Raw genomic sequence first — 13,811 nt, forward strand, 5'->3', positions numbered from 1 at the left:
GGCTCCGGTTCCGGCCCGGCTGCCGCCCGGGGGCCGTGAAAGGCAGCGCCGCGACCACCCGGCTCATCGGGGAGCTCTGCCCGGCGTCCCCCTCCGCCCCGCCGCCGGGGCGAGGAGCGCGATGCCGCGCCCGCCCTGCCCTGCCGGCCGGCGGCCCCGCGGCTCCGCGCCTCGGGCAGCGGTGTAGCCGGCCGGGCTGAGGCGCGCCGGCTGGGCTGCGCGAGCGGCGGAGTGCGGGCGGGGCGGCATGGGGGCTCCCGCCCCCGCGGCGTTCGGCGCGGAGCGGATTACAAATGAGCGGCGCGGCCCGGCGGCCCCGGCCCCCGGGCATCCCGGCGTGTAGAGCTTGACGGAGCGGCGCGGAGGTGAGCGGCACCCGGGGCGGGCGGGTGGGTGGGCGCCCATCTCGCAGCCACGGCCGGTCAGCGCTGCGCTCCGCCCGCGGGAAGCCACCTGCTGGGGCGGCGGCCCCGCTTAGCTTCTGCCGGAGCCGCGGGACGCGGCGGGTGCCGGGTTCGGGCCGCTTGGCGGAGCCGAAATGGTCCTTAACGAAGTGATCCTCTGCCCGAACCGCGAGTGATCGGCCGAGCTGCGGGCCCCGGAGTCGGGAAAGGTAACCGCGGTGCGGAGCTCCTCTGCTGCGGTGCAGGACGGTGCCTCGGCGCTCGGTCCGCGGCTTCCTGCCGTTCGTAGTTAGCGAATTCCCCGGCCCGAAAAAGTCGGCGCTGATTTCAGGACTCCTCCCGAGTTCATTTGTTTACTACGGAGCTGTGACTCCTGTGGTCTCTTTGGTGTGAAAACATTCTGCTTGCGTGATGTTTTTGGCGGCTTTGACAACAGATTTGTTAGTCATGGTTATGAATATGGTAATACACCGCTCTGCCATTAAATTCCTCGTGCCCTGAATAGCGTGGCTGAACGGTCCTGAACGGCCTTGCGTTTTGCTGCTGCGTTGGAGGAGTGAGGTGGCTGCGAACTTCAGTCCGGCTCATCCCTTCCTCTTAACTTTTCTCTGATTTTGTGAAAACGTTTGGTCTTTCAGCTGGTGAGGTGTGAACCCCAAGTTTTGTGCGAGGTGCACCTCCCTGCAAGGAGGCTTATGCAATACGGAACAGAAAGGGAAAACGGAAGGAAGATGTGGGGAAAGGATGGTCAGGCGGTGACACTGCGGCGTGTGCGGGCTTCTAGGTGACAAAACCTGAAGGTTGTTTCCATTTGCTGTGGGCATTCTGCCCTACCGTGGGCAGGTCTCATGATCCTTGTGGAGCTGCTTGCTTTCTGCATAAGATAGTGGCTTCTCCTGTGCTGCTACGTCTCAGGGCTGTGAAGCTATTCAGAAGCCCTTGAAAACGCTTTTCAGCCAGGAGGTACTGTGTGAATGCAGATGACTACAGTAATACGTTACTGTTTCTGAAATGCTTTTCAGAAGTTACATCAGTGTCCTTAGGAAGTTTATTGAAAATACGTGACCAAATGTATTTTCAGACATCTCCAAAGCAGGCTGAAGGAGCTATTTTCTGGAGTGTTAATCCCCTGCAAGTGTCATTTTTTTTTTTTTTTTCCCAAGGAAAAAAAATCTATCGCTTTTGGGTGTCACCATGTCACTCCATGTTCAAGCTGCGAATTTTTACCCTCTAGTTTCTTTCCATGTAGCCCAGTGGTAATTATCAGCTGAGGAAACACCTCTGTCTCATACTGCTTAAGCCAGAAGTGCTGACTGAAGGCATGGAACAGCTCACCCCAACCATGGCATCACATCGGCCCAGCGTGAGCCCGCTGGTCTGTGGTGTAGCTTTGCTGTTGTGTTTGACTGCACTTTAATTCTGAGATGCAGTACAGATCAGTCTGTTATCTGCTCAGAGCGAGTCTTCCTAAGATAGAACCGCGTCTCAGGGACTACTGCAGAGTGCATTTCTAGCACTTCAACTGAAGAAAAAGGTCTGAGTGTTGTTGTTAGGCTGTGAAAAGAAACTAAATGGAAAAGGACTTGAGTTTGACAATGATCTCTGACCAGCTTTAATTTGTCTTGCAAACATATAGAATGTTAACATAATTTCATATTTTGGTTGCTGGGAGTCTAAGAGAATTTCTGATTTGAGCTGCATTGTTTTCATTTGAGCATATTGAAATCTCATTGTTCTTGTAATGTATTTTTTTTGAAGGCCTTGCTATTTTTCTTAACTACTTTCTGCTTTTGTAGGATCTCTGCATTTGAGGTAATGCGAGTCACACCTTCTTTGATTAATTTGCTTTTTGCAAACTAATTTATTTTCAGGCAGCCTTTAAAAATCTTAGAATGTCGATTCTGAGATCTTCTCATGCTGGGGGTTTAATAGACAAGGCACTGTCAGCTGAGTTATGAGTCCTTCTAGTAATATGATTACACTGGTTTTTGAGGGATGGAGTTCTTGAAAACATACTCAGAGGAGAAAATTTGCAAAAGCTATGTGCAAATAAATTTTTTTCTGCAACAGATGGAAGAGCTTGATAATCACTACTCAAGAGTGGCTAAAATTAGTTTGAAACAGAAAGATTGTTCCTACAAGCGCAGTAGTATAACTTGTACAAAATGAGCCAAATTCTACTAATTGTTATGCTGGTGTAAATAGAGACTGATTTCTTTGCCTGGAGTTCCTCCTTTTTCATAAAGCAACATAAGGGATTATGACGATGTTGGCTTGTTAAGTGTGTGTAACAAAGGTGAGTTCTTCCTGAATCCCAGAGGTAGACCGGCCTACAGTTTAGTGCACTGCTCGTGTATTCAGAACAGCAGAGATCCCAATTGAAAACCTGCTGTAATGTGATTGTGGGAAGAGGGTTGCTGAATGACTTGAACGAACAGCTCAGAGTAAACAAACATGTAAATCATTTCTGGCTAGAGAAAGAGAAGGGATAAAGGGAGACAAAAGAGAAAAGCCATTCCCATGGGTGAGATGGTTGTAGTGACTTGATCAGCAGGGACCACCGAGCTCAGCAGGATTGATCTGTCAGACGCTCAGGACTGAATCTACAGCAGTCTTTTACCTTGGCAACAAGAGGAACCTGTAGAAAACGAGTGCCCTAATGCAAGTATTGCAGCCAAGCAGAGTTTTCCAGCTGTTTGGGCTGATAGTCTGGCACAGAGGTGAGCTGGCTTGTGTCAAAGGCACACCTAGGTGGCCTGCACAGGAGTGGGTAACCAGGAATACTGCCTCTTGGTTGGATTAGATGATCTTAATGGTCTTTTTCCAACCTTAATGATTCTGTGATTCTCTCTGATATAGGGAGGATCTCTTGATGATTGGTAGTCTCCACAGCATCCAGTTTGGGAAAAATTACAAGCTAGCAAGTGGTTCCCAGAAGTTTCTGAACCTGAAATACTGGTTAATATTGTGGTATCAGTATGAACTGCAGAAGGATCAAGATCCACCTTACTGTTCAGATTAGGAAGTACCAGAGCAGATCTGTGGCTTTATATCAACGGTAGATTTCTTTTTTGCTAGTTGAGTCCCTAGGACAAAATTGGAGCAAGGCAAAGGCTATTCTCATTTGCTTTCCCTGCCAAGGGAGATGCCCAGGAGGCACAAATCACTGCAGCAGAGCATCTTGCCAGTCAGATCCCCCTTTGTGTGCCCAGGTTCAATGCAGAGGAGGACAGTATCACAGGGAAGAGGCACAGGAAGATGAGCTGTCTGTATGGTGGTGAAGACTGCAGCCATGAGTCTGGGGCAGGTTTTTTATCCCATTCAGCTGTCTGAGCTGTTACGCTTTGGTGTGTCTTCAGGATAAGTTAGGTTAATGCTCCTGGGGAAGTGAGAAATGTGTTGGCATCCAGGGCTGAGATGAGCACTGGGTCTGGTCCCTTCTGCTGTGGGACGATCCTTGGCCCAGAGCTCTGCCTCCCTGCTGCCTCGCCTGCCTCTGGCTTTGTCCGCTTCTGCCATCATCTTAAAAGAGGCTGCTGTGCTGTTGCGTGCCCCTGTTCAACCTGCTCCTGCTGAGATATGGCTCTTGTCAGGGAGGAGTCTCAGAAGTCAAGCATGGCTGTAGGCATCTCTGTCAGATGATAGCTGTGAAGGGAAGGAGCTGCGTTTCTGTGTCTGTGTAGCAGGTAGACCTCAGTCCTCCTTTCTCTATTTTTTCTTTACAGTACGTCAGGTTTTATACAGCATGAGAGACTCAGGCAGTAGGACTGACTGACAAAGCTCTCAGATCACATCCTTGCTAATAGGAATTATGGGTGTTTGTGTTAGATTGTTGGACATGTATTATTATTTATTCTTGGCGCAGTCTCTGGATCCATGCCAGGAAGCTATTTTGCCCTTATTCCATTCTCCTTCCTCTCAGTCTCTCCCTTTTTTTCCACATGCAGTGAACATGTTCCAGTCAGAACTAAGGCGATTTCCTGGCCCCTTTCATGTGCCCTGCATCCCTTTTGTATCCTTAGCTGGGAACCTGACCCACTGTTTGAGAAACACTGACTTAAGCACCTGAATACAATCAGATATGTTTCCCATGTCCGATAATTAAATTGTAGCACTCATTAGCACAGGATGCCCAGCAGAGCAAAAGCAGGTTAAAAAAGGTGAGGTGAGTTCACAAAGAACAGAGTGGATAGGAGGCACAATGGTCTGGATGTGACCTCTGGCTCTCTGTACAGATTGCCAGATGCAGGGGAATGCAGAAGGGACCAGCTGCTGTCAAAGCAGTGGCACACACTGCCTCCCACCGCTGGAGAGGCAGCGTCCTGTGCTGAAAGGCAGGGCTGGGGGTCTGAGCTGTGCCTCCGTTCTGTACCAACACCCATAGCCTGCTGAAACAGAGCAATTTGTGTCCTTTTTGGTAAAATAAAGTGTGAAGAACACGAACAGAATTTATTGAGCATTTTGGTACCAGAATGATATCAGAGTAGAGATGTCAGCTTGCTCTCACAGGTATTAATGGATTAGTGTAGAACGCTGTGAGGATTTTATTGTGTGAAGCCTTACTGGCGAAGTAGTGTGAGAGCAAGAAGCCATCTGGGGCTCAGGGCTACATTTGGGACAAGAGGATAAAATAATTCTACTTTCTCATTCGATCTTTACGTCTTGCTCAGTCTGTGTTGTACTGTAGTATGAAATGGAGGTGCTGATCTCTTAGCCCTGAGCTGCAGTTAATGGAAGTATCTGTACTGTGTATGGGAGCAGTTGAAAATTTCCAGGTAGAGAGGTGTCCAGGTCTCTACGATTGTCCTAGCGTCCTAAAATTGTTCCTACTGGGAACAAAAGGAATAAAGATTCCCAGCTCTTCATCACTGACACTTCACCCAGTTCCCCTGGGAAATCAGACCGGGTGTGGGGATGCGCTCACCCGGTAACTGGGGAGGGCAGTAGGGCAGGTTCCCATGGTGCAGCCAAGAAGGCTGTTTCAAAGAGAAGCATCTTCTGCAAGAGCGGGATTTTTTAATGGTAGAGGAAAAATTACACTGGTGAAGGAAGTAAAAGCAGATCTGGAGATGAGGAAGAGGGCAGGATAGCTTAGAGAATGTGTGAACACAAGGTGTGAAGTCTCTGCAGTATATTTAAGGCTGTAGTGAAAATCCTTTACCCAGATCTTTCTTTCCTGTGTAAGACCATCGAGATCCTCAGGCTACGGCTCCTAAAAGTTGTCTTAAGCCTGCTTCTCCTGCAGTACCTTTTTTCTTCGTGAAAACAAAGAACTGTCTTCCTCTTACAAAGGTCCCTTGAGGTTGATTTGGAAGCTCACTGTTTCCAGTGGCTTCAGAAGGATTGCAGGAGGGAATAGGGCTGTTATTTGCCTGGCTCCCTGGCAGGGAGAACAGCTCCTATGAGTCTCAGCTGATGCCCTGCTGCCAGCAGGATGCACAACAGGAGATAAATACAGCTTGGCCATGTCCCTGTTCCTGACAGGCACCAAGTGCCCTCTCAGTGCTGTACGTGTAGGGACATAACCTGAACTCAAAGCAGGGGTATACTTTATGGCTGGGAAAAGAGCTTCCAACTTCTCTGACTCCAGGTCTCACATAAGTGTACACCTTCAAATGTACATCTTTGTTGAATGGCAGAGCGAAAGCCAGAGCGCTGTGTTTATGGAGTGTTAGGGCAAATGTTCTGACACTTGTCTGTGGGATTCTGTTGATCTTGAAATCATGCCAAGTTTGAAGTGGAACCTCTGTGGCTCTCCTGTTTCTTCACCGCATCCAGGGATTGCTGCTGGTGTGCATGTATGTGCGCCCCACTGAGGTTACGTGGAGGCGTGATGGCGGGCAGCACTAAGTTGTGGATTTGCATGCACACATGCCTGCACACAAAATGGCTTCACTTCCATGTTAGTTCCCGCAGTTTTCCCTGCACCCTGTCTGTAACCTAATCAAACAGGCTGAGCAGCTGGTGAGTGGGCGCCGTGCCTGTCAAAGACATGGGTATGAATATCAGCAGTCAACAAGCCATCACATTAGCTATTGGCACAAAATGTAATTAGTGAGGGTAGGCACCCCTCCCCCAAATAAACCCATTGCTGTCCACAGAAGCCACTTGAACCCCTGGTTGGCTGAAATAGTTTTTGCAAAAGAAGTTGAAGGGTGGTTTGGCTGAAAGTAATGCAGGCAGGATGCTATGACAGATGAAAGGAAGCAGTGTTTTAGAAGTCTTCTAGTTCTCCATGCAAGGCTTTATGCCTGACCTCCAGCACAAATAGTTTACTTGCACTGACCATATCCCTGCGGAGAGGCTCAGGTAGTATGCGTGCTGGCACATCTTCCTCAGTTGTCTTCCCTCGTTGACAAAGGTTTGGATGTACTTTTAAATAGAACAAATTGGGATTCTTATTCCTCCAAAAAAAATGTACAGATTCCAAAAATCTCGTTCATCTTCAGCCTGCAAACATAACAGACACCAAGGCTGGAAAATATGTAATTATCTGCATAAAATTGAACATGTAGAGAAGCCAAGACCCTGGTAGTTAAATTGCTCATCAGAGGGCTGGGGAAAGAAAAGGAAAGGCTGGGATTCAGGCCACCAAGACAAGGGTAGGCCTGGCCTGAAGGCTTTTTGTCAGATTTGTCAGAGCTATTAGCCCTGTTTGGTCCCTGCTCAGTGTTTTATTTTGGTTGTCCTCTAAGTAGTTTACTTGGTTTTGTGGTTTCTTTCTTTTTTTAATACTCGCTAGCTGATGGCACTGAAGTGAAGTGTGAACTATTTGGGATGTAAAAAAGCAGTAGGGCTGCTGCCGTGACCTTCCGATGTGTTGGTTTAATCTTTTTCTCTTACAAAAGTCATCTGGAGACAAAGATCCCTACCTTATCACTGACCTATGTGGAGGAGGCCAGGTAAGGGCTTTTTTGTGTGTTTGCTTTTTTGGGATCAGAGTTGTTCTTTTTTTTTTTTCTTGCTTCTGCACTCAGAGCTTCCCCTTGGTGGCTGTGTTTGTGGAGCAGGACGCTGCCTTCACTAGTATGCCAGGCAGGTAGAGATGACCTCTTCAGAGCATCACTGTGTGCCTCCCTGGGCAGGGGATGACAGTGTGGCTGTGGGGCTGTGCTCAGGTCTGCCCTGGGCAGGCACAGAGTGGTCAGATAAAAGCTGAGCTCTTGTCTTTGTGCTGTGTCTTTGTGATGGGATCTGGGGCTTGTTCCACATGGTGTCACAGACACATCAGTCCTGCACCAAACTTTCACGGCAGTGCTTTTTAGTGTCTTTTAAACTGGTTGTTCTGCCCAGCTGAAGACCTTGAGTGCTGTGAGCAGTGGCACAGTCTGAGGTCCCTGATTGGTGGGCCCTGATCCTATGTTTGAGCCAAGAGATAAGTCCACAAAGTCCTGTCAAGTCTACACTGCTGTCAGGTTATTCACAGCGATTACGTTGTTAGATGGATTTTGTTGGTGTGGTTTATGGGCATTTGAGAATCTGATCCCACTTCTACAAATGGATCCTGTCTGTATTCCTGTCTGTTTGGCCAAACACATTTTTAGCAGCAGTGGCTTGTAGGTTGCTCTGTCACTGCTGTGGTGCCTGGAGGAAGATGTGGGCAGCTGCAGGATGCAGCTTTTCCAAACCAGACATGGATACTTGGTCTTGGGAGCTGCTCAAATGCCTGTCAGCATCCAGATGCCCTTCCTGCACAAAGGACAGCATGGGGCTTCCTCCCTTTTTGAGTGGTAGCTTTTCAAATGTGAGTGGGAACACAGTGGTGGTACAGCCTTGTACGTACAGCATGGGCTGTTCTGCAGCGTGCTCCTGAGCTTAACTGTTGAAGCATTATGGAGGGAATGTGGAGTTCAACAGAAATTGAATTAGGCTTTTAGTTCGTGTTCATTTCTGTAAAACCTAAAGTATGTTAAATGATATCAATACTGTGCCCATATTGCTGTTTAAATCTGCTTTATGGGTTAAGCCTCTTAGCGAGCAGTTAGGGGAGATGAACATCAGCATCACCCATTCACAGACAAGGAAGCAAGCTCAGTAGCATCCGTAGTCATGCAAGATCCAGAGGCAGGAGATGGATCTTTCTGCTTTCCTGATGCTGTGCCACACAGAGCTGTCACTGTGTTCAGTTTATTAATTCAGAAGCAAAAGCACAGTTTGCTACTAATAGTGTGGTTACATGAGGGAAACCAACATGCTGCCTAGATTTTGTAATGGATGGATTCCTATTTTAATCATCTTTTATAGCCCAAACATATACAGCATGCCTTACTGAGTGGTGAATGGGGACTCAGGTCATAAAAAAATTCAGTGGGGGGCACAGAGCTCAGCCTGCTCCCCACAAAGAGACCTTTAGCTGTTGAGCCTGCATCATGTTGTTAGGAACAGCTTAAACTCAATAGTAAACATGTGTCCAGTGCTAAAATGGGACCAGCAGCTGAGAAGTTAGAAAAGTGAAGTAGGATGTTGATAAAAAGGTTATGAAGCCCTCTTAGAGGAAGAATTTGAGCAAGAGAGTTTGTAGAAGCTCCTGCAGCATGCTGATGGGGGCTTAATGCTGCTCAAGTCTGCCCAAAGCAGGGTAAATAGCTCTGAATTCTCATCTGTAAGTATAAAATGGGAATAATATGAGCAGGCCTTCTTTACAGTGAAGTTTTTTACAGGAAAGATCATTTAAAATTATCATGGGTAACTGATGCTATTCGAAAGTACTGGTTTGTTCCCAAATTAACCAACACATCAGTAGACCTAATCTTTTCTCATTTAAATTCATTCATTTTTATTATTGGTTTGGATCCAGAGCCCTTATCTACTGTTTTTGGTCCAGCACTCCTGCTGATTCCATATGGATCAATTATCTTTATTAAGAGTGTCAGGTGGGTCCTAAGCAGAACCTCTTGCACCTGAAAAATGAATCCTAGAAACAACTTCCTCTGATCAGAAAATGTTTCCAGCCCATGTGGATTGCATCTGTGCACTGGAGATGCTGGAGACAGGGAGCTGTTTGAATACCATTTTATTTTATCTTATTTTTAATTTACCATCTCAGTTTTCACAGATGTTTGCATGACCGCCTGAGTCTGTGGAACTGTTGAATACTACAGAAGAATGAGTTTGGTTTTAGACCAGCCTAGTATGTATTCACAGCACTGGTGACAGTGCCTTTCGTGTCTGGGCAGCTGGGGAGACCTTACGGGCAGAACAGCATAGGCTTAGCCCATGGGGAATGCTAGAACCCAGCCATGTGTGGTTCCCTGTAGAATCCAGTTTGTATTTGTTACAGCTCAGGAACATGCCATGGCCGGAGCATCCTTCTTCACCCTCATGTATAGAGTTATCACAGCACTGGCAGAGAACCTTCCAGTGCCACCCTATCTCTGTATACACATATATAAGGTGCCAGGAGATGGTGCTGCAAATTTGTACTTTATTTGATCCTGAAGCTGCCTTGTTGCACGTATCTGAGCCCAGCAGAGCACTGGTGATGTATGGATAGGAACGTATTCCTCAGTTGGCACTTGATCTCTTCTCTCGCCTTTTTGGGGTGGTACTGAGTTGGGAAGATAGAGCTCAGAAGTGAGTGACAATAGCCTGACTCAAAAGGTAGCAGGCTCTGGGGCTGAGAACTGAAGGAGTTACATAACAGCATGTGACAGACGACATCGGTGGGACTTGAAAGAACAGGCAAAGCGTGGAGATGCTTTGAAGTGCTACCAAAGCTTTGTGGCGCCTTCCCTGCTGAGTTAGAGGAGAGTTTTAATTTGGTGAGTTTAGTCAGCAGCAGTGGCTCAGCGTAATGGAACAGGAAGGAATCCAGAACAGCAGCTTCTCTTTTCAGTTCTACTTGTGCAATTAGGAATTATGTCACTGAAGTCAGCAAGGCAAGTGAATCTGCATAGGCGGAGTGAGATGCAGAGTGTGTAAGAGGCATTTGAAACAATTTAGCCTTGTGTTAGCTGAAGTAATGTGAAGAAAGAGCATAGTAAATTAATAGCTAACACTCAAAAGGGAAAAGGAAGGGGAAGTTAAAAGAAAGGAGAGCTCTGAGTGTTTTGCTGCAGTAAGATGACATAAATATACACGGACTATTAATTAGGAGAAGATTATCTGAAATCTCAAAGCTAGCTCTCAGCTTCTCACTTTCCCAGAGTATTTTGTTATAGCCCAGTATCAGAACAGCAGTCTGTTAAAACAAATTTAGTCATCCAGTCGTGCAGGTGCTGCAGTGAAACAGTGCTGTTTCCCAAACTTGCTTCCCAATCTTTTAGTTCAACTTAACTTTTCTATTGTATTCTTTTCACCATCTCCTTTTTTAATAAGCAGTTTTCATCTGGTGCACCTTAACATCAGTTTGTTCTGTTGTCTTTGCACTGATCCCAGCAGACTGCAAACATGTCATGAGATTTCATCCTGCATTTTATATGTGATTTTCCCCGAGGGGAGTATTTTCCCTGGGATGTTTTCAGTTGCAGTGCTGCAGTTGCTTATATTGTTTGCTTAGATTTCTCTTTGTGCCCTAAGGATTTGCAGTCCTATGCTAATGTAATACGTAAAGTAGAGTCACCTTGACTTCACATTTGTCAGCTTATGCAAGTGCTAACCTTTTACTGCACTGCAACAGAAATGTCACTGCTGTTCAGCCTCGAGATGACAAACAAACAGCTTCATTGTCAGCAATGGATTTAGGAGACTGCCTGGCTCATTGGCTGGTGCAATGGGTTTGGGAGGACAGCTCTGGTCAAATACTACACAAACCAGAATGTCTGATCCTTCTTTTTTTCCCCTAGGGAGGAACTCTGTGTGTGTGTGTGTGTGAGTGGTTTCACCTTTTTCAGGCTTGAAGAAGGGCATTTCTTGCCAGCTTTTAACTCATCCTCTGTGGCATTATTTAGTGCAGTGTTTGAACTTATTTTGGGGCAGCTCAAACAGTAGCATCCTTGGCAGGAGTGCGGTATCCCTACAGCTAATATTGCAGCTGATACAGCTGTATCCCTACAGCCATAATTGCGCCACATTTGCTTTTACAGAAAGTTGAAGTCCAGAATGGAAGTGAAGAAACATATAGATAGCAGTTGACTTTTTCAACCCGAAATGCCAGCCAAGTAGCATTTATGGAACCAGTGTAGCCCGCTGATAGTCAATGTGTGACAGCTTACCTGACATGTAGGGGAGGTGCTGGAGGAGTCCATCTGCTTCATCCAGACCTCCTGCTCCTGTAACTGCTTGATGGCAGTGCCTGGTATCTGGGAGAAATTGTTGGCACTAGCATGGTACTTGGGGGAGGTTTGTTGGCTTCAGAGGGCGTTGCACCAGCTGACTGGGGCACTGTTTGTTTTATCTGAGTGGACTCGAAGGGCTTGAATGCTGCTGCCATTAAAAGCACTACAGAAAATTCAAAGCGTGAATGAAGAGAAATTGGACAATAATCCATACAGGGGAACAAAAAAATCTCCAAGGCCCAGAATGTACTCTTTGCAAAACATTTTGAATTTGCCAAGGAAAATAAGTCATCCATGACTCGAGCAAGGTTGGACTGTTCTGTGACACCTCAAGGATGGAACAAAATCCAGAGTACTAGGACAAAAAAGAAAGATGTGGGGTAGAAAAGCATCTGCAACTTGGAATCCCTCCTAATTGCATCTGCCATATTAAAAAAAAAAAAAAAAAAGCCACAGGGAGTCTCAGGGTCTGGCCTTGAAGAAAGGTGCAATGACTGCAGTGCTTGCATTCGCTTTGCACAACCATGCAGGCAGGAGGCAAGTAGGCACTGCGGGGGCAAAGAACAACAGGAGGGATACAATAACCAATGCTGTGCTGTGGAGCAGTCGCTTCAGAAGCAAGCAGTATCTTTAATTATTTTATAGTGGAGCTTGGAGCAGTACAGAACGAGGAGCTGCAGTCATCATAATAGGGTAGAGCCCTACATTTCCATAGGAAAGACAAAGGGGCAACCAGTGGGCAAATACCAGAATACAAAAGATGTATCCAAGTAACTCATTTCTAACAAACACAGAAGTGCTTGGTTTCATCATGAGGGGACACTTACTAAGGTGACACGGAATTAATCCCAGAAAAGCTTGAGTGTATTTCTGGAAATGAGAAATCCATGAGTGGATCCAACATTTTGAAGAGATGCACCAGTTCTTCCTTCAAGTGAAACACCCCTCTTGCAAGAAGCAAGGCTGACAACGGAGCACATGTGTTCTTGCCCTAGGAACTGTACAGTGATATTTTTCTGTGCTTGCATATGCTTGTAGAAGTTGCATCTGTCTCGGTTTCTGCATGCATCTATTCTGGTTGGAGACACTGCAGGAGTGATTGTGGCTGTCGGAGTTGTTTGCTGTTAGTCAGCAAGGACTGCACTACAGTCTTTTGATCAGCAATCAGTAAAGATGGACATGACCTGTAGCTCTGAAAATAAGCTTGGAAGGAAGGAGCCAGACCTGCTGCCCAAAGGTACACAAACAAGAAAGCAAATAGCGGGTAACTAGCCTAAAGCATTTTACACAAAATTGGAAAGAGCTCTTCACTGACAGGAAAATCCAGCTGAAAAAGAGAACGCGAGGGCTCCTCAGATTGCTGGAGGGCATAGGAAAATCAGTGCTGAGTCTGACTTCCCACTCAAGAGCTGTTCTGTGCAAAGGTATCTGATGGGCAGGGGATGAAAATCTCAGAAACGAGGACTGGAGAAGCTGAGGAAAGATACTTAGGCCAGAAGCACTGAAACATGAAAGATTCTGGTCTGTTATGGCACTTTAGGACACAGGGCTCAGGAAATGGAACCGCAGGATGTTGATAATTTGGTCTTAATTCATCAGTGTAAAAATTTCATGATTTAATTTATTTTTGCATGCTTGTGCTGGCTGGAATTAGCTTCTAAATGCAAAGCCATTCATTTATTATAGTTATAAAAACAGGCCCAAAGAATGAAAAGGTCTTGAGAAAACTGTGGACCTGACTACTTTTGTTGAAGCTGTGTCAAGTTCTGTGTATAATGAAGCTAGTAGGGATGTAGGATTATTCTGAAGAGTAGATTGAAGTTAAGATTTTTGTCAGTGTGCCCACTAGCAAAATCAGGCTTGTGATTTCCATCAGTCATGCAGTTCATCCAGGAACAATTCTGAATTTGAGCAGTCTCAATTTTCTCTTGCAACGATGCATGTAACATTATGTCTTTCATGGATACTCTTTTTTCAGTCATTTTTGCTATACTGTTACAAAAATTTGATTGTAGGTGATAAAATTTAATAGGCAGCGTTTACGAATGCTAACAGTCAGATAAAGAAAAAAAATATGTATGTAGAATGGGATTGTTGCTAACCATAGAGCTTGAAATTACAGAACTGTACATGGTCATTACGTACATGCCCATTGAAAATGTAACTGAAGAAATCCGCGGGTCTCCATTTA

The 13,811-nt window shown here is 46.2% G+C and overlaps 1 protein-coding gene across 1 annotated transcript in view; it reads left to right on the plus strand.

The window, feature by feature from the left end:
- Nucleotides 1–232: 232 nt before the first annotated feature.
- The window catches only part of TRPC5 (transient receptor potential cation channel subfamily C member 5), a 97,275-nt gene continuing 83,696 nt past the window's right edge, over nt 233–13,811 (plus strand). The window contains exon 1 of the mRNA XM_048960078.1: nt 233–365. The gene's annotated coding sequence lies outside the window, so the exon portion shown is untranslated. The remainder of the gene's footprint in view (nt 366–13,811) is intronic.

The sequence above is a fragment of the Lagopus muta genome, chromosome 13 (genome assembly GCF_023343835.1).
Source record: "Lagopus muta isolate bLagMut1 chromosome 13, bLagMut1 primary, whole genome shotgun sequence".
Classification (NCBI taxonomy): Eukaryota; Metazoa; Chordata; class Aves; order Galliformes; family Phasianidae; genus Lagopus; species Lagopus muta.